Raw genomic sequence first — 27490 nt, 5'->3', positions numbered from 1 at the left:
GTATAGCACATGCATTACAAGCTCATGCCCTTGGTTAAGGTGCAATCATGAAAATGTGTATTAAAACACAAAAAAGGGATTGACATTAGTTATATAATGATATTTTGAAAAGAATATTATATATATATATATATATATATATATATATATATATATATATATATATATATATATATATATATATAGAAAGAGCTAGGTTCATTTGTATAAACTAATTATTGTGTTATTGTATGCATAAATGTGGGCCAATCAAAATTAAATAAAAAATTAAATAATTAAATAAATAAATAAGGGTAATTTAGTAATTTGATTAGTAACTTCCAATAATAATCCCTATAATCATGGTATTGACTTTTAACCTAATTTCTCCAGGTTTATATCTAGAGTCACTCAATCTCCACCGATTACAAGCCCTAGCCGATGATACAAAGCCGTCGCCACTGTCGACCGCCCCAAACACCTTCCTTCTATCTTCCTTCTTCTCGATTTTGTTTCTCTGACCTAGGACCATCGTGGTTACTCTGTACTTTTCAACTCAATCCTCCCCAAAAAATACAATCAATTCAGCAATGTCGGGCTTAACAGACCAACCTAGCCTTAAATCCTTTTGTGGCGTGTATTTGCTTAAGCGGAGAAAGAAAGAGGAGATTGTGATATGGAGAAAAGAGTAGAAGTTGTGGTGTCGATCCAAGGAGGAAGACGAGGCAGGAAAGGTCAAGCAAGAAGAAGGATTTGGTTGTGGGATCGGCTACAGCAGGTAAAACTTCTCGATTCTTTTTTTCTTTCTTCTTTTCATTCTGAAACGATTAATTAGTCTTGATTATCGATTCAATGATTTTCCTAATTTCTCTATTCTCCTTCTGAAATCTCCACTTCTGTCGACTATCGCTCTCTCACCAATTTTGATTTGATTCTCGAGCTTCAATCATTATCAATTCATTGGTTTTAGGGCTTATATAACTTTTTTTGATTATCTGATGTATGCGTTTTCTGATTACAACTTCTCTTGTTTTCTTAATTTTTTATTATCCAGAGGCAAAGATTTCTCAGCATAATATTGAGGTTGTTTCTAACTGAGTTGATTTTTTTTTCTGTTTTTAATGAGCGATGATTTCTACAAATTATTTTCTGAATTGCTGATTATAAGTCGTATTAATCTCATTTGTTTTGGGTTTGATTGTTCTTGATAGAAATGGATAAATGGAATGGATTTTTGGGGTTAATGTTTTACAGGAAATTGTTTGTTTTGTTAACAGAATTCGATGTGGTGTTTATTGCTTGAAATTGCCATGGAAAGAAGATTAAGCAATAACAATGAGTGGTTGTATTTCTCATTTGTAGGTATACATGAACTCAAGAACAAGAATGTTCTTGTTTTCTTGGCTAGGAAGGGTACATATGAGACTTACAACATTCTACTGAAATGGAATCTTGAATTCCGATTATGTCAGAATAGAATCTTGAAGATGAACATTCTACGGGATGAAGATGAACAATGACCACCAATATTCCAAAAAGAATGGATTATTCTAGCAGAATAATATACAATATAATAAAAAGAAATATATGTAATAGTATATTCTGGTAGAATGATTTATATATTTGTATTTCTTTGTTATTAATAAGTGTACCATTCTCATAGAATAGTATATAAATTTTTTTCTTCTCTAAGAATGTAATGAAATTTTTTTTAATTTGTATCCAAAATTTTGTTATTCTTCAAGAAGTTCATTAAATCAAAATATATATTATGTCAGAATGTGTTTTCTTGTATGGTTCAATAAATTTTGCTATTTTTCTATATATTGATAAACATATTCCGTCAGAATTTCCGAATTAGGAGAATTATCATCCATACAATCAGATTTTTAAAATAATAGAATCTATTTTCCCTTAAAATATGCAATTTTCCTTAAAATATGCAAATTTCCTTTATTAAAATTTATATTAACTGACTAAAATACTCTTCTAGTTAAATTACATGGTATTTTTCAATTATATTTAATTCAATAATATGTAATAATCACTGTATTAAAATAAATAAAATGATTGGCCCACAATCATTCATACAATAACACAATAATTAGTTAGAATAGAATAACCTCGGCCTATATATATATATATATATATATATATATATATATATATATATATATATATATATATATATATATATATATATATATATATATATATATATATATATATATATATATAACACAATAATTAGTTAGAATAGAATAACCTAGGCCTATATATATATATATATATATATATATATATATATATATATATATATATATATATATATAGGGAAAAGTCCAATAGAGAACCATTATTAATCAATGAACCAAGGAACCAATCCAAAGCTTCGGAATTTAAAGCGATCAACGGCAAAATGAAGGTTGTAAAATTTTATAATTGACGCACATGTACCGGATTATAACAAACTCACTTCCTTTTTTTTCATTTAAAATTTTTTTTAGGCCAAGTTTTTTATTGAGAAAAAAAAAACCGAATATACCGTTATTCACGATTTTTCGTCCTTTTTCCATAGAGATCCATGATGATATATAAAAAACGAACTTTTTTTTCGAAAAAAACTCACTTAATTTTCTTAGTTTTTTCAATATTTAAGATTATTTTTATCAAAAAAAAACTAATTATACCAAAAATATTAATTTTTTATACTCTATTAATAAACATCAACACCGATTTAAAAAAAAAAAAAAAAAAAAAAAAAAAAAAAAAAACCTCGAACAGTGTAGATTCACACTGTGAATCTAAACTGTAAATATTTCAATTTTTAACATTCACAATATGAAAAATCTCGAACAGTTCAGATTCACATTGTGAATCTTAATTACTATTATGCACACTGTGAATCTGAGAAGGTTCACAAAAAAAAAAAAAAAAAAAAAAAAAAAAAAAACCTCGATCTGTGTAGATTCACGTTGTGAATCTAAACTGTAAATATTTCAAATTTTAACATTCACAATGTGAAAAAGCTCCGGTCAGTTCAGATTCACACTGTGAATCTGACTTATTATTATGCACACTGTGAATCTGAGGAGGTTCACAATGTGAATCTGAACAGATTTACAATATGAATCTGCACAGGTTCACAATGTGAATCTGAACTAAAATATCGTTTTTTTTAACATGAATATGAATCTATGTTTAAAAAGTACAAAAAATATGAATTTTGATATATTTATTAATTTTTCTCTATAAAAAATAGACCTTAACTTTTTTCATTTAAGAAAATGAAGTGGGTTTTTTTCAAAAAAAAAGTTCGTTTTTTATATATCATCATGGATCTCTATGGAAAGAGGACGAAAAATCGTGAACAACGGTATATTCGGGTTTTTTTTTTGATAAAAAACATGGCCTAAAAATTTAAACGAAAAAAAATAGCGGGTTTTCTTGTAAATGGTGGATTTTTTGGTATAATCCGGTATGTGTGCGTCCAATGTAAAAAATGTACATCTATTTCCTTGGCCGTTGATCGTGATGATTTCCGACGTTCACGATTGGTTCATTGGTTCCTTGGTTAATTATGGTTCTCTATTGAACCTCACCCTATATATATATATATATATATATATATATATATATATATATATATATATATATATATATATATATATATATATATATATATATATATATATAGCTTCTGATGATGGTAGTCTGAGCCAATATGCTTTTGCATCATTAAAATTAAATCATCTACAACATCAACCTGCAGGCAGCACTACAAATGCAGAAATTATCTACTGCTGTCTCAGGAAAATTTTGCTGTCACTATTTGTATTAAATGAAATTTGGTCAAATATATTGATTTAGATAACAAGAAAGAAATTCATTCTGCCTTATGATGTTGCCAACATGTCACAAAAGCAGTTTCACATTATAATTGTTTTCTCTATTAGCAGGTTTTAGAATTTAACTTGATATAAACCAAACCAAATACAACTCAAAGAAAGAGGATACTAGATCCTTGGTATTCAATGTGGTTAGGCTGCAATGTTTTGGTGCAATAACATTTAGCATGGGGATCTGAACAAGAACCATGTGGAAACTGGAAGCATCTTCAATTTCATAAGCTTCACCATCAATTTTCGGTTTTATTTATTGACGGCTGGCGTCCCTGGGAAAGTTCTGGTGTTTATATCTGACATAAAGGAAGGTGGACCAGTTATGGGATTGGGAGTCATGTTAGTGTTAGTGTTGTTGTTGTTACTGTTGTTGCTGTTAGGAGCACCATCAGATGTGTTGCTGATCTTAGCAATGGCTCCTTGTACCCATGCTTGGATTGGAGTGCTTGTTGTAGAACTTGCACCGCCATCTTGAGCAGCTGAAAAATGAAACAAAGTAAATGAATATCTCACCATTTTCCCATAGTATAAATAACTAATTCTAGGGCTAAACAATACAAAGTACAGGGATTTAATAGAAAGAGATGAAATAGGATGCTATAATACACGTGTAAAAGAAAGTATGTTGTTGTTGTTGGGTTTTAGTACACTACAACATCCTATGGTGCACATACAACCCTAAAAGCTTTGGATCTATGTTTTCTCTAATTATACATGCAATATTGTTTCCAAAGCTTTAAGCATACAACTAGCATACAAATGATATAAACAACATGAGATACTAGTTAGAACTTTACCTCTTTATGTAGCTTGCTATCCTTGATGTATTTGGCCTTTAAAAGGTTAGCCCCAATAGTGTGGAAGCCTCAAATGGAATCATAACACATCATGGACAAAGGTGGCTCTTGAGAGAGAATCTTCATGCACCCAAAAACACCCATGAACTCCAAGAACATGAATGTAGGCGTTTTTTTAGCTATAGAGCACATATTTATATGTAGGATTCCAAGGGTCATGGGTATAACCCAAATCCATACCCATGGGTTTTATGATCCATGGTTCATGTGGCCCAACTCTTTATGTATCCATACATAAACTTAGTCCAACATGGATCATAAGCCCAACACATATAAATATAACTAATTACCATAATTAGTCCCCATAGATTTAATTAGTCTCTTTTGATCACTAAATTAAATCCAAATTAATTCTTGATCAATACTAATTAAAACATATGATTTCATATTAGTATATTATAACTTATAATATATTAATAAATCATATATAACCTTCTCTCAAGAGTCTATCCTAACAAATTATCCTGATGATATGCAACCCAAATGGACCATGCTACTCTCGGGTCAAGTACATACCAATAATAGTTATGGGCTTAGACATCTAATCCAACAGTCTACCACTTGGATAAGTCTAAAACTATTATTGCAAGTACGACACCAAAACCTCGACTAGCAATCGTAGCTCTTAAAAGCCGCTGTCGAACTCTGACCTAGTCAATGACGTGTCCATTAGATAAGGGATCATATATTCTTCCATTCTAGATACCATATGGACTGAGACATGGACTATAATCATTCTCTCTGTCCATCTATTGTTTTCCGATTTCTGATTTATGACGACCGACTAATTGAACAAATCAAATCAGTTCAGGCTCGGCCGAGCACTTACGTTTGTCATCACTAAATCATCGAGGGGCCCTCAGATATCGCTTTTATCCCACCAAGGGTAAAAGGAATGGATAAACTTCTACTCATATGCTTGATCTATTTACTCATCAAATCACACACAACAATGTGTTTTATAACACCAAGTTACTGGTGCGTTTTCACATTATCAATGTGTAACCAACTTGTAGACTGCAACTCATATCTCTCAGTTTGAAGAATATAAGATATTATCGTCTCATGATCACTCGTGATAAAATCCATGAAGTGATTCAAATGAGCGTGGGTTTAATCCAATACTCGAATCTTAGTCAAGGAGCACTCATGAATACTGCAGCTATGTCTAAAACATCTAGACATACTACAGACACATTCATGACAGTCTTGCCTCAATACCTACTTCCAAAGTATGATCGACTGTGGACGGTTTGAATAACCTAGTTATTCGGCAAGTCAAAACATGCAAAGTGAAACACAAGAACAATACTAATCCTATATGCCCGAAACACTTTTGAGTCATATTGATTACTCATTACTCATTGTATAATGTTTCGATTTATCAACTTAATACTTGAATTAAAAAAACAGTTATGTCATGCTCCAAGCATGCACACTATGCTTGTCTATGGTCTTTACTTTGTGAAATAGATCAATTGAAAAACATTTCAATGATACTCATTTCACAATTCCAAATCCTTATGATAAATGTAAGAATACAAGATTCTTTGCCATTTACTGAAATATGTTAGATTCTAAACTTATATGCAATGATCCTTTTTGTAATGACTATGCACAAAATTCACAAAGACTTGGCAACAGACATTACAAAGTATTCCAATGGAGAGCAATTCCATGGAAACGAAGTCTCACATTCAAAGTACATTCCTTTGAACATCCTTCTTGCATTAAGTTTTCTTACACAGATTTGAAGATCAACTTCCACCTATGGAAACATTTCCATATTCCCATTTTCGACTATCACTTCCGAACAAGAGTTGCCTCTTTTCAGAATATGTCAATATGGTCTTTCCAAAACGTAACACTATACTTCCAACTGTCCATGAGCAACCAATATTTGGTAAACCTCAGATTGTCCTCGACAATTGCTTAATGATTTTAGTCATATCCAGTTCTAGTCCTTTTCCCTCTTAATGCCCTAGGCATTTTGAAAATTTAGAACGGATGAATATTATAGCAGATGTAATCGATCCTATATCCAAAGCATATGGGACACGATTCATGATGTCTCACACAAAAACATGATACTAGACACGTCTTTTGCTATAATATTTCTATTTCTATTTGATTAAAGACTCACAATCTAAGCTTTTAGAATTGGAATGAAGTATAATTTCCTCTCCCTTAATTATAGCAAAACAACTTTCCAAACCCTGCAACTTTGCAAATTGACACTTTTGTTTTCTATAATTAACATTGCTAGCTTGCAACACCTAACATAATAATCATGCTCCCACTAACCTGATAATTATTAGCATAACACTTATGCTCCCACTAACTTTGACATGTATCCAGAAATCAGCTGGACTTCTAGAAATCAATACTTATTGACTTTCTTACCAAAGTTCAAATTTCTGATACGAGATGCTTTGATAAGAATTTATCAAAATCATACACCTTTCCTTAGATAGCTCACATGTGTGTCTAAACAATTACAAAGAGGGATGTCGTAATCATAATGTTTAGACCTTTTGCCATTCTGACTAGTCCATGTTACTGTGTTGGTTAACCATACACGCTCCACTAACGACTTTGAGAATGCAAATATCACAATTGCTATCTACTTAAAATCTACTTAGTGAAAGCGTTTCCTCACCATCATTTTCATGAATCGAAGAGAAACCTTATGACACTTAGCTTTTATGGTGTATGTGTTCCTATCCATGTGAATTTGTCATAACCATAATCACAAGACAAGGTTAGTAACAAATCCAAACTCATATGGACTGAACTTGTTTAATCTTAGTTTTCTTGCCACCCAGCAGCACAAGGGCCTACCATTGCTTCCAGGTTGTTATGCAAACAATTGAGAACTCATAGAACTCATATGCATAGTCAATTTTAACTGGAATGGGAACAGAAACAATAATATGTAAACACGATAGGTTACAAACCTCAAGTCGCGTGCTAGTGATAAACAACAGGTTTTATTCTTGATTAGTTCTTGAAAATTTTCAAGATCTTTAAAACTCCTACTGACCTCTTGACATATATGTTTCTCATGTCAAGAACCATTCCTTGAAAAAACAAATAATCAAGAGTTAGTGTTGATTCTTATCAAGAAAAACACTTCACACAATTGGTCTTAGTTGGTCTTTGTCTTATCCAAGACATCACAACTTACCAATTTCAAATGTACAAGAGTAGAAAACATTTTACTCTACATTTGACAAGTGTTTTAAACCTTTCTTAAGATTATGTCACTCGAGTTACAATCTTAGAGTATTACTCTAAGACTCAATTTTGGAACAAAGTATGATTCATCTTTTGATTTAACCATTTCAATAATTCATGATTCCTCTTCTTAGTCAAACAAATGCACTAAGATGTCCTTAGAGGATCAATTGTGATATGGTTTTTCATAATCATTAGGATAATCATAAAACATGATACTAAAGTACTCTCCCATCTTTTCAGATTGGAGAAACTTTTATCTTTCTGCCTAATTTGATTCTTCTCATTCGTCCTGCCACACATTGAAACTTTTCCAATGTTTGAGAATTACACTTATACTTGTAAGCACAACCATATGATATGCAACCCAAATGGACCATGCTACTCTCGGGTCAAGTACATACCAATAATAGTTATGGGCTTAGACATCTAATCCAACAGTTGTTTCTTGCATTTAACAGTAAATAACAAGTGTAGTAAAAAGTAAAAAGTAACCCTGTGAAGCTCCAGAGGCAGGAGTGCCAGTAGCAGGGCCACTTGTCCCTGCAGTTACATCATGACTTGCTAGCGTACGACAGAAGTTGGCATAACGTCGCAATCGTGTGATGAAATGTGATGCCAGATCAAGAACAGCATCAACATATGCCTACATATTTGTCACTTAATCCTTAAAATAACCAAACAACTAACAATATCATCAATAAAATCATGATTCAATTCAGTGACAACTTCCAACCTGGATGGTTAATACAAGTGCAGGGTCAACAACCATTGCTTCATGGTCAACTAGAGCTGAAGGATTAATCAGAGCTGATTCTATTCCTTTCCTCAACATATCAAGTAATAATCGCGCTTGCATATTTAACACCATTGCTCTCACCTCTTGAGCATTTGTTCCTTCTAATAGCCTGCATTTTATCCTGTCTAATCCCTACATTTTTTTTATTTTTTAATTAAATCCAAAAGAAAAAGAACCATCCATAAATTAGAGAAATAGCTTAAACAAACATACAGGGCCATATTGTTGTCTGTGCTGAGTGAAAGGAAGAGAATGAAAATTCGCATCCAGAACCGCAATCACATTGTTTAGTGAAACTGAGTAACAACATAACAGCCACAACATCAACACATGTTCTTGAAATGACAAAACTGCCCTTCACTAGCTAATTTTTTAGGCCTAAAGTTTTTTTGGATTACAAGGATCAAAAACATCACTTGGAAAATCAAAAGGATCAAAAACAACCCTTTTTGCCTTCTCTATGTCAGAATCTGACATGTTTATACCCTCAGAAGTCGATCTTCGTGTAGGTGTTGGATTGTTTCTAAAGTAATCAGTTCACTTTTGTGTCCCACACTGTCTGCATAGGAGGTTGTCCACCAAAAGTTGATGTAGGATTCCCAAATATCGGATGCAGAACAACAGGCTCTAAAGAGCATTCCCATCTTTGAACTCTCCATCCAGTAATTGAAGGATCTTCATCTGGGTCATAAGCAGACATGTATTGACCTACATAAACAATGTCAACAGTTAACAAGTAAATGTATGTTTCACAAATGGAGAAGGTTGGAAGCTTGAAAGGTTAAGCACCTTCAACAATTACAATAGCAATGACAGAGCCACCACAGGTAGGGTCAAAGGAAACTACAGTAACTCCAGAACCCCATGTAGTTGTTGATGCTAATTGCGTTGAAGCTTCAGGACTCACATATGCAGAAAAATTTGAAACGGGAGAATAATGAAGGGAAACCATGTCACTGTAATCTTGTTCTGTAACTTTCTTCCCTTGTTTACTTTCTGAATCAAAGTATTCCTTCCAGCTAAACAAATAAGAAGCCAATGAAGCAAAACCATCCCAAGAAGGTGGAGTAAGTGAAGGAAGGATCCCTTTGGTGGTGCTAGTCTTTGGAGTAGCTTGAAATCCATTCCCAAATCCAGGAGTCACCTTCTACAAATACTTTTTCCAGTAAAGAAAAACTAACATTAAACCAATAGTCTTACTTGCATACAAAAACAACAACTCCCAAAAGAATGAGGTAAGCAGGAGGTAAGATGTACACAAATAGTGAAAGAAGATACTAGAAGTAAAGCAGGCAAAGATTACATGGGAAGGCTGAGTCCAGATAGTAATTCTCCCATGAAGGTGACCATTCAATAAATTGAACTGAATCACATGGAGAATCTAGCATAGTTATTCAATAAAAAAAATTCATGACTTAGAATAAAGATATACCACAAGGAACAATTTAAAGATACTAAAAGAATTTCACACAGAGTACCTGCTATGACATTGAATACGATTGACTCCATAGGTCGTTCAGAGATCACAATATGTATTGGAATCCAAAATGGTGGATTTGCATTAGAACTACAAGAAGGAGAATAAATCTTAGAGAAAGATTGGTATCAGTTTTGCTTTAGGTACAGAGGAAAGATCGTTGATCACGTGAGCAATGAAAAGATTCAAGCAATAAGAATAAGAATAAGATGATGAGATGAATCTCTGATTTGGCTATTTTGATGACAACAGCATCTAGGGATCCAATTTAATGGTGTCGGACTGTCGGTAGGATTAGAAGGAGGCCGTTTTAGGAGTTTGACATTATGGGAGGTGGGAGCGTATTCGCAGGGGAAGGTGGAGGGATAACAATCATTCTGAAGCTTGATCGGTGGGAGAGGGGACATCTGTTCGACATCACGATTGCTTAAAAAATCCAAAGAACACATTATGTGCAACATACGCACGCATCACGCATCAGGACCTAGGGCTTGTAGGTACAACAAAAAATCATGAGAAACCTTCATCGCCGGAAAGAAAGATTGTAGATGGAAGAGAAAGTTGATATGGAAGTGAACAAGAGATGGAAACGGAAACCCTAAATCGCCATGGCGGGGTTTTTAGCTTTTCTAATTTTTTTGGGAATTCCTTTTCCCGCTGAGGAAGATGCGCGTTTCATTAAAAAAAATATAAAGTAACATGATCATGATACGCCTTTTAAGATAGGTGCCCTCCGCGTTTTTTTTTGACACAAATTTTAGGGCATGCAAAAATGCGTGTCCTAAATCCTTCACATTTTGGAAGAACTGACATTATTTTTAGGGCACACACTTTTGCGTATCGTAAAACAGCGCGTGTCATGGTTTGCGCGTCATTAAAGGGTATTTTTCTAGTAGTGGATTAATCTACCACCAAGAGCACTGTCGTCGAAAAGTTAGAGTGACTAGGTCTCCTAAACCCATTTTGAATCAATAATTACCATACCTAAATCGCTTTCATGCTCTATTCAACAAGTAACCTAATATTGCACTCCAATATTGGCTCAAATCATTTCACGTCTTCCATGTTGCTTCTATAAAGAACTTAACTATTCATGTTTATTGATGATTCTCACATACTGCATTTTTATGATCTAATGGATTACATGAAAAACAAACATATATGTATATGCCTATGTATCTATTTGAGTGTATATGATAAATTTGATAAACGAAATACCAAAGGAAACCATACATGATGGTAATCAGTTAAAAACTAAAATTTACCTTATCTACTCAACATGCTAAATATATATCTTCCTTCAATTGAGATTCTAGCTTTTGTCTTTTTTAGAACATAGATTGAATGCATAGGCTTTAATTTTGGAATTCTTTTAGTGGGTAATTGATGGTTTATAATTCTTATGTAACTTCCCAATAATTACAAAGAGTTTTGAATTCTAAAAATATAACTACCAATTAAACCTTTACTTCAAAAATCATTGAGTAACATTAGATAGATTGAAATCAGAGTTAAGATTACAAAAGCGCGGAAACGAACATCTTCGATGCGTGTATACAGTCCTACCGAGCTCTTCTCACGAACAACTTGTAAAATGTTTAATCCATAACTGTAAGCATAAAGCTTAGTGAGTTCCCCAATATACCACATATTTCATCATACATACAATGCATCCAAAAAAATTCCCACCTCTAGTGCCAAACAACCAAATATCATTTACTCATAAACATACGTAACAATCATACATGAAATAAGGGGTCTTCTCCCACCCTGAGTGAAAGTTATGGGCCAAATCATAGTCTTACATATTGTCATTGGCCAAATTATGGTCTTTCCTTTTCGGTCCTACATACAACAACCAGGAGCCAGATCCTGGTCTTCTATATACAACTTTCGGGGGCTAGATCCTAGTCTCATACAACTTCCAGGGGCCAGACCCTGGTCTTTCATATAAACTCTAGGAGCCACATCCTAGTTTTCCATATAATACATAAAGTCATATGTACTCAAGCATCGGATAGACAATTGAGCAGATGTGCCACTCGAGAGCAAAAAATCAAACAAGAACATCACAACCAGGCATTAAATCAAAAGTTCTTAGGCTATCCAACTTAAGCTACATAGAACCCAATATATCATTACCATCTAAGCGTTCATACATAAACACTTAACAGATACTAACATATCCATACCCTTAGTTACTAACCTTCCCTAATTACCCTTCTGTTGACCACTTCTCAATTAAGTGCTTCGTTGGTCAATCATACATAACCCTAATAACTGACTGTTGGATTAATGTCTAAGTCCATAACTATATTTGGTATGTACTTGAACCGACCCGGCATGGTCCAGTTGGGTTGCACTTCACCGGCACAATTTATATGGATAGTCTTTTGAGAATAGTATATTTATGATTTATATTAATATATTATAAGTTCTAATATATTAATATGGAATCATATTATTTAATTAGTATTGATCAAGAATTAATTTAGAATTAATTAAGTGATCAAAAAGAACTAATTAAATATGGACTCTTATATATATGGAATGGGCCAAGTTCATTTAGGTTGGGCTAAGCTTTCATGGATGGTCCATGGAGCTTTTAACCCATGGATCCTATGTAAATGAAAGGTCATGGGTATTAGGGTTTACATGGATGTAACCCTAATCCTCCATAATATATAAAGGGGTCCTTGGCTCACAAAATTGGCACAAGTGTGTGAAAATAAAAATGGGACGATTTTAGTGTGCATACATATTCTCTCAAGTTCTTCCAAGGTGTTTTGGTGATTTGTGATTCCATTTGAGGCTTCCACACTACTGGGGCTAAGCTCTTAAAGCTTGAAGACATCAAGCTACATCAAAAGGTATGTCATCTAACTAGAACTTTGTAGTATAGGTGCTTCATAATATGCTAGTTAGGATGAAACCTTGGAATAGTTAATATTTTCATGTATAATAGAGAAAACATAGATCCAAGGTTTATAGGGTTGCATGTACACCATAGGAGTGTTAGAATGCTCAAAACCCAACACTGACCTACCCCAGTTACCCTAACTAAACATAACTCATAACGGTATCTTATGATCAACATGCAAAACACTCCCAGTCTAGCTCACCAAGACACTGAATGTCTTAAACTGCTCGTACATTACACAGAGTTATCCTAGCCAACTAGCATACTTGTACTCTAACAGTACCTCTATCCTACCATGGAAAGGATACACAACGGGATACGTCTCATAGTGAAAAACTCACCAGAACTGAAGAACTGAAGAAGTACAGTAACACTCTCACACCTTGCACTGCTTAATCCAACGAACCGACTCATCACTAAAACAGATGAATCCTAAATCCTCCAAGTTTGACCATAAGTCAAATTGCTCAATATTTAATGGCCAATGGTCAACCAAAACAATAGCCACCACGATGTGGAGATCTCTTCGCCACGACGTGGGCATGTCCAAACAAAACAATAGACGTGAAGGATACCATCACGTCGTAGCAAGCTCTTGACCACGTCGTGGATTCTTTTCAGAAGCGAAAACCTCCATTAAGCACTTAATCCTTTCAAACAAAGCTCAGAACTTTAGATCTAGTCCTTTTCAATGGCTTAATGTATAAAGTTTCTAACTTTATCCATTAGGACCACACCCTAAAGTAAGATCTATAACCCCAAGTCCAAAATGGCATAAAATCTTTCACAATACATGCATGACTCTGTCACACCCCCAAACCAAAATGGCGGAAACGTTCGGGGGTGGGTGACGTCATATGTAGTATCACAACAATTGCATCATAGTAATCATAGTAAACACAACCATTACATTGAATACATAAATGAAAAGCTATTACATCTGTTTGATTCATGTTTTTATATATTACTAGCATAATCAAAAGAAAAAGACGTGACTCTATACGCTCCGTCTTCTCAAAAATCCAGGAGGTACCTCTCTACTGATTTCCTGAGAATACAAGTAGTTTTGAAAGAGTATCAGCATAAAGCTGGTGAGTTCATAAGCGATGTTTTTGCAATGAAAACCTGTTTATGACTCTGTAAAAATGTTCGCATGTTTCCAAGAAAATCCAATATTTTCTTTAGTAAAAGTGTGATAATATCAGTTCTATCTATGACTACTCAATTCATGCTAGCCATGTATAAACCAATATCGAACAGGCAGTTGATTATGTGGATTTGCCCTAAGTCCACAACCAAACAAGGAACAGGAAATGAGGCGGAAACCACACATTCCACAGTCTATCGAATATTCTCCATACGTAGCCCTGGTGCCTAAACTAAGAAGTTATAGAATTAACTTTAAATGTTTGTTACTGTATCCTGTTTGTAGTATAGGAAAAATGTTAGTTTGTATGTCTGATTTATACCAATCGAAGTATGTGTGTATTCTTGTAAAAAACCTTTGTATAGTATGTTCTGTATGAAAATCTTGGCTACCACCAGTATGTATAATATGTTCTGTATGAAAACTCTAACTACCACCTGTATGTATAGTAGTTTCATTTACCTAAAATAAAACTAATGAAGAATGAAAATCATGTAAACAAATGTTTAGTTTATACTATTGTGAGTCGTATAACCATGCTTGATATGACCTAGTGACCTTTGCGACGTTCTTCAAGTGTCGGTTAAATGACATTTGTCACCCCAGGCATGCCTGCCTAACTGTAGCTAGCAATTCAGGTGTGGGATTGTCAGTCCCGAATAGATCTATTCACAAATCTCACGCTCTCCCTCCAGGAGACTCTGGTTATACTATGATAGGATTTAATTATGTACACCTAAGGGTACAGTTTTGAAGTAGAGTCTCACAACTTTGTATAATCTAGTTTCTGTAGTGTTCTCTTGTATTTGAATCCGTTGTATACTGTATAAGGTAATAATTATACTTAAATAATTATTAAATGTTGTACTAATTTAGTAATGTATATCATAAACTAGATCTGTCATAGTTTATATGTTTACCCATGTATGAATCTGAATCGGTAAAAGTTGTGTATTGAATTCCCCAAACTAGACTCATTATAGTTTGCTTTAATTGTTATGTACTTGTTTTGTAAATTGTTCTGAAAACTATGCAATTAGGTTCCCGAGATAAAAGTGTCCCTTATGCTCAACATAGTACAAAAGGGATAAAATATCTAAATATCTTATAAAATGTGGAAATCGTTTGACTGTATCAATTGCATAGGTTTTAAACTTGTTAAAATCATTTGTATTTGGTTTGTATGCCCCCCCCCCCGCCCTGAAAACATTAAAAATCATAAAAGCGTAGGGGTATGAACTCACTGTTAGTTGTGTGCAAACGTCGACTCAACGAACTAGAATGAAGACCCTCGAGTTGTAGTGTGTGGCACTTAACGGAATCGTAATAACATTTAAATACATATATGTATCTAAATTAGCGATTTCGTTAGATAAAGTGTTAGGAAAACACTTGCTTTCGGTTAAGGAATGTTACCGGGACTTGATTGAATCGAGGAAAGTGGGTTTTCAGTCTAATTCACTGCTTAGGAAGTGTGTACAGCCTTGAATGGGGTTTTACGGCCGTGAAGGGAGTTTACGGCCGTGAACTGGTGTACGGCCGTGAACTGGTGTACGGCCGTGAACAGCCTCTTTTAAGGGTAGTAAACTCCGTCTCCCTTGACCTCTAAGTTCTTTTCCATTCCCCTCAAGGCTTCATCCGACACATTTTCTGGTTTTAAGGCTTCCAACTGAGCCTTTTTGATTCGAGCGGATAGATGTGAACGGATGGTCATTGTCAGTGCCTTCACTGTACGACCTGAATACTCTTTTCGGCTGAGGGCATCCGCTACCACATTGGTCTTGCCGGGATGGTAATGTATTTTGCACTCGTAATCACTAAGTAGCTCTACCCATCGCCGTTGTCTCATATTCAACTCTTTTTGATCGAAAATATGTTGTAGGCTCTTATGGTCGGTGAAGACAGTGCATTTGGTTCCGTAGAGATAATGTCTCCATATCTTTAACGCAAAGACCAATGCTCCCAACTCCAGATCGTGAGTTGTGTAATTGGCTTCGTGTGTTTTCAGCTGTCTCGAGGCATAGGCAATAATCTTTCCTCGCTGCATGAGCACACAGCCTAGGCCCTAATTGAATGCATCACAGTAGACAACGAAGTCCTCCATCCCTTCGGGAAGGGACAAGATAGGTGCACTGCATAGGGCCTGCTTCAATGTTTGAAATGCAGTGTCTTGCTTTTCTCCCCAACAAAAGGGTACACCTTTCTGAGTTAGGGTGGTTAAGGGCTTAGCAATTCTGGAGAAGTTCTGGATAAATCTGCGATAGTAGCCAGCGAGACCCAAGAATTGACGGATTTCTGTGGGCGTCTTCGGTGCTGACCAATTCTCAATCGCTTTGATATTGGAAGGGTCCACGTGTATGCCTTCCTTGCTAACCACGTGACCAAGGAAGGTTACTTTCGGATCCAGAATTCGCACTTAGAGAATTTCGCATATAGCTTCTCCGCCCTTAAGGTTTCCAGTACTAGCCTCAAGTGCTGACTATGATCTTCTTCGCTTCGGGAATAGACAAGTATATCATCGATGAACATGATTACAAACTTGTCTAGGAAAGGGCGGCACACCCGATTCATCAGATCCATGAATACAGCGGGTGCGTTGGTTAGACCAAAGGGCATTACTACAAACTCGTAGTGTCCATAACGAGTTCGGAATGCTGTCTTGGGGACATAATTCTCATGAACTCGGAATTGATGGTACCCTGATCTTAGGTATATTTTCGAGAAGTAACTGGCTCCCTGAAGTTGATCGAAGAGTTCGTCGATTCTGGGTAAGGGATAACGGTTATTGATGGTAAGCTTGTTCAGTTCTCGATAATCAATGCACATCCGAAAGGATCCATCCTTCTTTTTCACGAATAAGATCGGAGCTCCCCAGGGTGAGGAACTTGGTCTGATGAATCCCTTGCTGAGCAGCTCATTAAGCTGGCTTGATAACTCTTGCATTTGTGTCGGTGCTAGACGATATGGGGATTTAGCTACAGGAATAGCTCCGGGGATTAAGTCGATACAGAACTCGACTTGGCGCTCGGGAGGAATTCCTGGAAGATAATCGGGAAAAACATCAGGAAAGTTGCAGACTTCGGGGATGCTCTCGAGGTATTTAACTTCCTGCTTTTCGTTAACAACATGAGCTATGAATGCATGACATTCCTTTCACAGATATTTCTGAGCCTTGATGCATGAAATGATACGAAGGTTCGAGCTGAGTTTATCGTCGTAACTATGAGAGCTTCACCCGAGGGCAGGTTGAGGCGAATTGATTTTTCATAACAAAGGATATCGGCACGATTGGGGCTCAACCAATCCATACCAATGATGACATCGAAGCTTTTTATGGAAACCGGCATAAGGTCGATGGGGAAGGAATGGTCATTTAGGGTAAGGGTACAGCCTATATGTGTAACATCCCAAAATTCAAGGCCAAAAATTTCATTTCAATTAATCAAAAACCGCTTAATAAATCTTGCTTAATCAATTAATCACATTCTTAATAAACAATTATCAGAGTTTTAAATCCCAAAGATCATCTAGTGCGGAAAACATGGTGTGATGCGCTGCGATCGCCCCGAACTCCTTCGTTGGAAAAACATTAGCCCCTGAAACAAATAGCTGAAAACCGTAAGCACGAAGCTTAGTGAGTTCCCCAGATACCACATACCATACATATCAACTGATCCATACATGCCATACGTAACCATGAGCCATACATAACAAACATATCCATAATCAAGTAAGGTGCTATGTGCCAAACATAGTCTTGTTGTTTTGCCACGGGCCGCACGTGGTCTTTCTTGTCAAGCCTGGGGCCACTCCCTGGGTCTTACAGACAAGTGCCAAGGGCCACCCCCTGGTCTTCCATGCAAGCATCAAAAAGACAACTATACATACTACTCCATTAAGCTACTTAGCATACAGTGTGCCAGGAGCCACCTCCTAGTCTTTCATACATGTTGCCTAGGGCTAACCCTCGGGTCTTCCTACCAAACATATTAACATACTGTGTGCCAGCAGCCTCCTCCTGGTCTTTCATGCATAATGCCTAGGGCTAACCCCCGGGTCTTCCTACCGTACATAATAACATACTGTGTGCCAGGAGACTCACCTCACACTGCAGAAGATTCGTTGAACACTTCTGACTGCTAACCGGCACTTCTGAACTGATGAACCTTCGGCTTCCCGAACTATCAATACCTAAAACAACATTTAGACCATAAAAATCCAAAATTCAACCCTGGTCAGACTTGGTCAAAGTCAACATCCAGTTGACCTGACTCGCCGAGTTGGTCCACCAACTCGTCGAGTCCATATTACTCCAACCCCATACAACCCCGAATCCACTCGTCGAGTCTAGCAATAACTCGTCGAGTTCATCATCCACATATGAATGTGTCTAGTTTGTGACTCGTCGAGTTATATGATCAACTCGTCGAGTCCATTTTCATAACTAAGGAGATTGCCTTAGACTCGTCGAGTTCTTCCATGAACTCGTCGAGTACGATGAACTTCATGACCATTATGGACTCGGGCCGACTGAGTCCCTTTCCAAGCTCACTCACACCCTTAACAGAAGGGTTTTGGGGCAAGAACTGGCCTGACTCGCTGAGTCCCACAACTGACTCGCCGAGTCTCTCTATGTCCAACACTATTCAGACGATTTCAGACAAGCTTAAGGTATCCAAGACCCAGATCCGGCCTCCTAGGGTCGTGATATCACACACAGCCACTACCTTTGCACCCATGCATGGCCCTTTTTGCTCAAAAGGCCAAAACAACTCCTTAAACTTTGCATGGAGAGGTACAATCGCATAAAGCTTCCACTTTTATGCCTCTACTACTCTGAACATCTCTAAATCTGGAAGGATATTGTTTGGGGACGTCCAAATCCCACAAGACATCCTTCTTGGACCATAAACTCCATAAAAAGGGACATAGAGAGATCTATCAAACTAGAAGTCAAGGTGAGAACTTGATTACCAAAATGAGCAGCAAATGGAGTGAATCTTCTGGATCTACTCCTTCCTCCTTGACCTTCCAACCTTCTTCTTGTTCTTCCAAGCTTCAAAATGCTTCAAGACTCACAAAATGGTTCACAAACTCGAAGGAGGCTCTAGGGTTTCGTTCTGAACTTGAGAGAGTATCAAGGGGGCTGAAGAAGGGTTGTAATGTTCTTTAAATAGGGTACAAGTCCCGCATTTAGGGTTTTCCCAAAACCTGGCCAACTCGCCGAGTCAGTCTTCTGACTCGTCGATTAGGTCACTTATCCCGCGACCAAATTCGCGCTCCTACTCGTCGAGTCACCCATCTACTCGACGAGTCACTTCCTCGTCTTGAGGTTTTCTTTCCTTTCTAGGTCTTCGGAAATCAGGGTGTTACAACTCTCCCCCATTTAAACTAGACTTCGTCCTCGAAGTCCTCCACGGTCAACTACCTTACCATCCGGTTACCACTTTACCACTAGCTACACACTCCACCCATCCGATCGAAACCTTGAAGATGTCATCTTCAGAATAACCCGATCATTGCTACCTTCAAGGACAACACTTTTACCTAACCGGTAACCTTACCGATACTCCTGTTACACTTAACCTTGATACACAAGCGGTTCACCCCCTTACCCTGCACTGTCACTGGACTTTCCAAGGCACTTTCCACAAGCAACAGACCTTCCCAATCTCCTTCGAGGACCAATCCTCTGCTAAAACCGCAATCACAGCCACTACCAGTTCCGGAACAATCCCACAACGATGCTCCAATAATGAAAACTCCACTCAGCGTGAGAATTCAGACAATCCTCCGGGTAGCAGATCCCTCTCTGCTACGATTAAGGCTCAGACGATAACAGCATCACCGAGCCAAATCATTTACTCTGAGATCATTTGATTTCGCGGTGAGCAACTCAGCACCACCCGATCAGCTCACGGCTTCTTAAAACAAATCCCTCACCATCATTCCTGCCTGAAGTCCTGTTGACTCCCATTCGCCTACCGGATGAACCTAGACCGCCCTGGTCCCAACTGATCTACTATTACCCGAAATACCGGTCCCCCACCAGTTACCGAACGCAAGAACATTCCTTCAGTCGCTCTCAGCAACTTAAGAAGATACAGCGACTACCTGAATTGCTCTACCAGCCCAGCCACTCTGGCTCTAGAAGATCTAGGATCCCCGATCCCCTACCTTACCCTAAGGTCTCTACCAGGTCTCACCTGCTGCTAAAAGAACACGGGCCTCGCCCACGGGTCTCACCCATCTATACTTCGGTGCGGCCTCTCCCACAGGTCTCCACTATCCAGGGCTATGCAGACCCACTCCTCCTCTATTCTCAACTAGCTAGACTTTCCTGATCTTATCATGCTAACTCGGAGATACGCCCCCCCCCCCCCCCCCGCCTACATTCCGTGAACTAAGTTGCTAATGAATGCTACAGCTTACCCGCAGTCTTACATTACTCCTGGTCTCCAATGACCTACCGCCTTCCGAATCCAAAGATATTGTGGCCCACTCACATCCGGGCAGTTGCCCCGCCCTATCTTAAAGTATTTGAAAAACCCTGCCAGCGAATCACGCATCTGATACATTCGTACTACCGAATAGGGACCGACGAATGCTACCAGCCACCCTGCAGTCTTGTGCTTCCATATTAACTGACCACTAGTGGATGCCATGGGCCACCCCGTAGTCTTATTATACTTGTTTTGCCAACTAGTGAATGCTACGGGCCACCCCCATAGTCTTACAACACTTCTGCGCTACTAGCCAACTAATGCTATGGGCGACCCCGCAGTCTCACCCTACTTCTACACTATCTGCCGACTACTGCTACGGGCCACCCCGCAGTCTTACTATACTAATGCTACGGGCCACACCGCAGTCTAACAATACTAATGCTACGGGCCACACCGCAGCCTAACTATACTAATATACGATTGCTACGGGCCACACCGCAGTCTTACAACTCCCTTACTCTATCTGCTAACTAGTGAACGCTACGGGTCACCCCATAGTCTTACAACACTCCTACGCTATCTGCTAACCATTGCTACGGGCCACCCCGCAGTCTTACCACACTTCTCATACTATCTGACCACTGGTGAATGCTACGGCTATCCGGTAGTCTGACAACACCTTCCACACCGACTGGCTGCTAGTGGATGCTACAACTAGCCCCTACTCTTACAACACCTTCCACACTGACTCGACCGATGACCATGGTCTTTCGCTCATTACTAATCCGTACATACCCATAATCGAGCATATAAGCACAATCTAGTACCCCAAGCTGTACTCATGTCCTAACTGAAACTCCCAACTGATTCTTATGAAACCTGCTATTAGACATCCCTAGAATGCAATCTCACAATTGGCAAGTTTTACGAACTTCCAATTCACCCTATCCTCAATTCATACAGCCGCCTGGGCCGTCTTTCTCCCCGACAGGAGAGCGACACTTATCCCAGTTTCAAAACCGCTTCTGCTCCCATAACATGATTGTTTCTCCCCCACTTAGCTTCGGCTAAGTCTTTACGGCACGCGAAAATCCGAGGATTTCCATTCCTTCCTCCCTTACCCAAAAAGGCATGATAACTACCATCGCCTTAATATTGCTAGCGATCCGTCACTAGCCCACTCCAAATACCGAATACTGGATGAACACTTCCTGCATCCCCGATACTGATAATCCCATGAGCTCAACTGTCATCCCTAAGGTCCGAATAACTAATGCTCAGAGCAATCTCTTCAGTGATAGACCACTTCCCTTGATGCTTCCAAAAGCTACCCCAAACACCAAGACTAGAACCACCGAACCCTGATGATGGTGGATGACCACTCCATGGACCCTGCCCACCGACCTCCACGTAACGCTCATGAACCGTTTTCGGCCGTAACCGAGATAAAACTGGACACTTTGAACCCGAAGTGAGAGATAACCTTACACTAGCTACTAATAGTTCCTGGTATGCAATTGGCATATGACAATTCCGAAAATACAATCTGAATACAAGCAGAGAGATAACTCATACATATTATCACCTGAGATCGAGGTAAGAACAATCATAATACTTATAAAATCGAAAATAGCCCTTGATACATACCTGCAACATTCCCTGCTGTAATCCAGATCTCCCTCATCCGTCACTACAAGGCCCTACCCTCTCGCCCATCCGCAATCCTCAAAGTCGTCGGGGCAGACGCACTCCCTGCTCCTCCCCTCATGGCCGGGTAGTCGGCCTTCTTGTGGCTCACCTGATTGCAGTGAAAACATAATGGGCTTGCCCCCTGTGGGCAGTCCCTGCTGACGTGACCATCACTGCCACACTTGTAGCAGCCTGAACCCCTGGAATGACAAACTCCCTCGTGCAGTTTCCCGCACGTGCTGCACTGACTTCGGCCCTGCCGACCTACTAATCACTGATCTGAAGTCTTGGGTCTCTTCCCGGGACCCTCCAAAGTATACATCTGATCTGACCTCCTCTTCGCAATGTGCTCCAAATCAATCTCCCTTTCCCGCGCCCTGGCAATCATAGAGTCCAAGGTCGAGCATGCCGAGAAGCTGACATGCTCCCGAATATCAGCTCTCAACATGTCATGATAGCGGGTCCTCTGCGTCTCATCATCCCCTGCATACTGAGGTACCAATAAGGCCCTCTCCCGAAACTTGGCGGTAATCTCCGCCACCGACTCCGTCATCTGTCTCATGTCTAGGAACTCCCTCGCCAGCTGCTGAAGCTCCACAGCCGGCGCAAACTCCGCCCTAAACCTGGTCACAAAGTCGGACCAGGTCATAGCCTCAATGACTGAGGCTCCCAAGGAATCACCAACTGACTCCCACTAGTCTCTAGCTCTGTCCCTCAAGCATCCTACAGCAAATCAAACCTTCGACCCCTCGGGACAGAAGCTCGTCAACTGTGCAGACTCAATGCTTACAATCCATCTCCTGGCAACAATGAGGTCCTTCACCCCGTGGAAGTCTGGCGCGCCACTCCCCCTGAAGTCCTTGAAGGACAATGTGTGCGATTCTGATTGGCTGGATGCCATATCACTTCGGAACGCTCTGAGGCGATCCTCCATCAACTCAATAATCCCTTCCTTGATCGACCCGAAAATGACCGGGGTCGACTCAAGGATACCTCTCGTGATCTCAGGCGCGATGAACTCGCATAGCCCGTCATCAACCTGCTCGGATCCTGCCCCCAAGCCTGATCCTGATCCTGATCCTGACCCGGATCCTGATCCTCCTGCTCCTTGTCCTGTGGTCACCATACTAAGAATAAACACATAAACGTTAGGATCATACATACTCCCGAGAGGTCTCACACACCATCCAAGTTTCCTGGTTCCATTTCGGCCCTCCTTGACTCGAGTACGGATCCTCTGCTTCCAGTAGTACGGGCCCATACTACCTTCCGTATCTATCCGTACTTTCCTCAAGGATTGCTTCAAATTCACCAAGTCCCTTTGCCGATACCCTTTTCCACTAATCTCGTCCTAGGCTTTCCTAGGGCACCCTCCGACCTACTCTCCTCCATCAGCTGCACTAAGAGTCCCTACTTCCTTTCCCTAACTAGCTTGTGAATACTGCTACATATCTGCTCACTAGTTAGTCAAAGTTAGTCAGGAACCCTATAGCACAAAGCAAGCATCATTTGTGCATTGAGTAACCACATCAAGCATAACATAATCAGACTATCCTACTGCTGACTAGATAGTCCTAGCATGTAGCTCACACAACAGGCATTCAAGGCATCCTCCTAGATCCTCAGCCCTAACCTAGCATGCAGTTCTCAGAATCATATATCAGGCATAAAAGGCATCCTCCTAGATCCTTAGCCCTACTCTAGCATTCAGTTCATATAATCATATCATGTCACATATCAAACATGTATTGGTATTTTGGGAACCACTTACTTGAGCTCGGTCGATTGCACGCATCACACACCTTGTTCTTTTCAAAGTTTTTTTCTCTTTCAAATACTTTTCAAGTTCCTTTTGAAAATTTTCATATCAAGCCCTCAGTTTGAGTCCAGCACACCCGAGAGTGTGCCTGAATCCCTCAAACCAAGGCTCTGATACCAACTTGTAACATCCCAAAATTCAAGGCCAAAAATTTCATTTCAATTAATCAAAAACTGCTTAATAAATCTTGCTCAATCAATTAATAACATTCTTAATAAACAATTATCCGAGTTTTAAATCCCAAAGATCATCTAGTGCGGAAAACATGGTGTGATGCGTTGCAATCGCCCCGAGCTCCTTCCTTGGAAAAACATTATCACCTGAAACAAATAGTTGAAAACCGTAAGCACGAAGCTTAGTGAGTTCCCCAGATACCACATACCATACATATCAACTGATCCATACATGCCATACGTAACCATGAGCCATACATAACAAACATATCCATAATCAAGTAAGGTGTTATGTGCCAAACATAGTCTTGATGTTTTGCCACGGGCCGCACGTGGTCTTTCTTATCAAGCCTGGGGCCACTCCCTAGGTCTTACAGACAAGTGCCAAGGGCTACCCCTGGTCTTCCATGCAAGCATCACAAAGACAACTATACATACTACTCCACTAGGCTACTCAGCATACAGTGTGCCAGGAGCCACCTCCTGGTCTTTCATACATGTTGCCTAGGGCTAACCCCTGGGTCTTCCTACCAAACATATTAACATACTGTGTGCCAGGAGCCTCCTCCTGATCTTTCATGCATAATGCCTAGGGCTAACCCCCGGGTCTTCCTACCATACATAATAACATACTGTGTGCCAGGAGCCTCCTCCTGGTCTTTCATGCATAATGCCTAGGGCTAACCCCCGGGTCTTCCTACCATACATAAACTAAATGGGCAGGCATTGTGGTCGTAGACCCATACAAACAGTGAGGAAACTCACCTCACACTGCAGAAGATTTGCTGACCACTTTTGACTGCTAACCGACGCTTCTGAACTTCTGACCCTTCGGCTTCCCGAACTATCAACACCCAAAACAACATTTAGACCATAATAATCCAAAAGTCAACCCTGGTCGGACTTGGTCAAAGTCAATGGTCAAAGTCAACATCCAGTTGACCTGACTTGCCAAGTTGGTCCACCAACTCGTCGAGTCCATATTACTCCAACCCCATACAACCCCAAATCCACTCGTCGACTCTAGCAATAACTCGTCGAGTTCATCATCCACATATGAATGTGTCTAGTCTGTGACTCGTCGAGTTGTATGATCAACTCGTCGAGTCCATCTTCATAACTAAGGAGATTGCCTTAGACTCGTCGAGTTCTTCCATGAACTCGTCGAGTATGATGAACTTCATGACCATTATGGACTCGGGCCGACTGAGTCCCTTTCCAAGCTCACTCACACCCTTAACAGAAGGGTTTTGGGGCAAGAACTAGCCTGACTCGCCGAGTCCCACAACTGACTCGCCGAGTCTCTGTATGTCCAACACTATTCAGACGATTTCAGACAAGCTTAAGGTATCCAAGACCCAGATCCGGCCTCCTAGGGTCGTGATATCACACAAAGCCACTACCTTTGCACCCATGCATGGCCCTTTTTGCTCAAAAGGCCAAAACAACTCCTTAAACTTTGCATGGAGAGGTACAATGGCATAGAGCTTCCACCTTTATTCCTCTACTACTCTGAACATCTCTAAATCTGGAAGGATATTGTTTGGGGACGTCCAAATCCCACAAGACATCCTTCTTGGACCATAAACTCCATAAAAAGGGACATAGAGAGATCTATCAAACTAGAAGTCAAGGTGAGAACTTAATTACCAAAATAAGCAGCAAATGGAGTGAATCTTCTGGATCTACTCCTTCCTCCTTGACCTTTCAACCTTCTTCTTGTTCTTCCAAGCTTCAAAATGCTTCAAGACTCACAAAATGGTTCACAAACTCGAGGGAGGCTCTAGGGTTTCGTTCTGAACTTGAGAGAGTATCAAGGGGGCTGAAGAAGGGTTGTAATGTTCTTTGAATAGGGTACAAGTCCCGCATTTAGGGTTTTCCCAAAACCTGGCCAACTCGCCGAGTCAATCTTCTGACTCGTCGAGTAGGTCACTTATCCCGCGACCAAATTCGCGCTCCTACTCGTCGAGTCACCCATCTACTCGACGAATCAGTTCCTCATCTTGAGGTTTTCTTTCCTTTCTAGGTATTCGGAAATCAGGGTGTTACACTATGAATATGTCGTTAGTGCTCTCTTTCTTTCTGTTAGCCATCTCAACGGTAAATGTTTCGGTTAAAGGTTGGGATTTACACTTGAGTAGATGCTTAAATACATGACTAACAAAATTTCTCTCCGCACCAAAATCGAAAAGAATGCATGCATAAGAGTTGTCGAGGAGGAACGTACCTGTAACAACGGTGGGATCAGTAACTGCCTCCTCTTGGCCCATCGCTAGCACTCTCCCTGTGTTGCCAACTGTTGTTGCCTTGGGGCAATTCCTATTGAAATGCCCAACCTCCCCACAGCCATAACAGGCTTGACCAGCGCCCGCTTCAGGAGCCTGATTGGTTGGTTGGACTGGTGCCTTTCAGAATCGAGTTGTATGCCCCTTCTTACCACAGCTGTTGCACAACAACTCCCGACATTGCCCATCATGATGGAAGTTGAACTTGTCACACCTCGGAAGGGTACCAGCATACCTACTGGCAGGTGCTTGGGTGGTTGTAACAACAGCAGGAGTAGTAGCAGCGTGAACTGCCACTGTTTGTTGTTTCTTGGAGGGCTGCTGCGAAGACTGTCCCTTTTGTTTGTTCCAGGACTTTTTCTTCCCACCACTTGTCTTTGGTGGTTCAGGAGCGGGTACCACTTCATCCAGATCAACCCTGTGATCTATTAGGGTCTGCGACAGGCACTTGGCGCTGTTAAAAGTAAAAGGCTTAGCAGCCAAAACATTTCCTTGCGTTGGGGGCGTCAATCCCCAAATGTATCTTTCAATCTTTTTGCTTTCCGGAGTGACCATTCCCGGACATAGAAGAGCTAGATCGCAGAATCTAGCTGTGTAGGCGGAAATGTCGGAACCCTTCATCTTCAGGTTCCAGAGCTCGTGCTCTAACTTCTGCATTTCGCCCCTTGTGCAGTATTCTGCAAGCATGAGTTCTATTAAGCTTTCCCAACCCATGGCATTCGCTACCGGCAGGGTTAGGTATTTGACTCGACCATTCCAC

At 39.5% G+C, this 27490-nt stretch overlaps 1 pseudogene; it reads right to left on the bottom strand.

The window, feature by feature from the left end:
- Positions 1-4130: 4130 nt before the first annotated feature.
- On the bottom strand, positions 4131-26715 carry LOC145112053 (mediator of RNA polymerase II transcription subunit 16-like; annotated as a pseudogene).
- Between the last annotated feature and the right edge of the window lie 775 nt (positions 26716-27490).

The sequence above is a fragment of the Lactuca virosa genome, chromosome 5, assembly GCF_052849685.1.
Source record: "Lactuca virosa cultivar CGN04683 chromosome 5, Lactuca_virosa_CGN04683_v6, whole genome shotgun sequence".
Lineage (NCBI taxonomy): Eukaryota > Viridiplantae > Streptophyta > Magnoliopsida > Asterales > Asteraceae > Lactuca > Lactuca virosa.
Note: the sequence above shows the minus strand (reverse complement) of the source record. Positions and strands in the feature narration are given on the sequence as shown.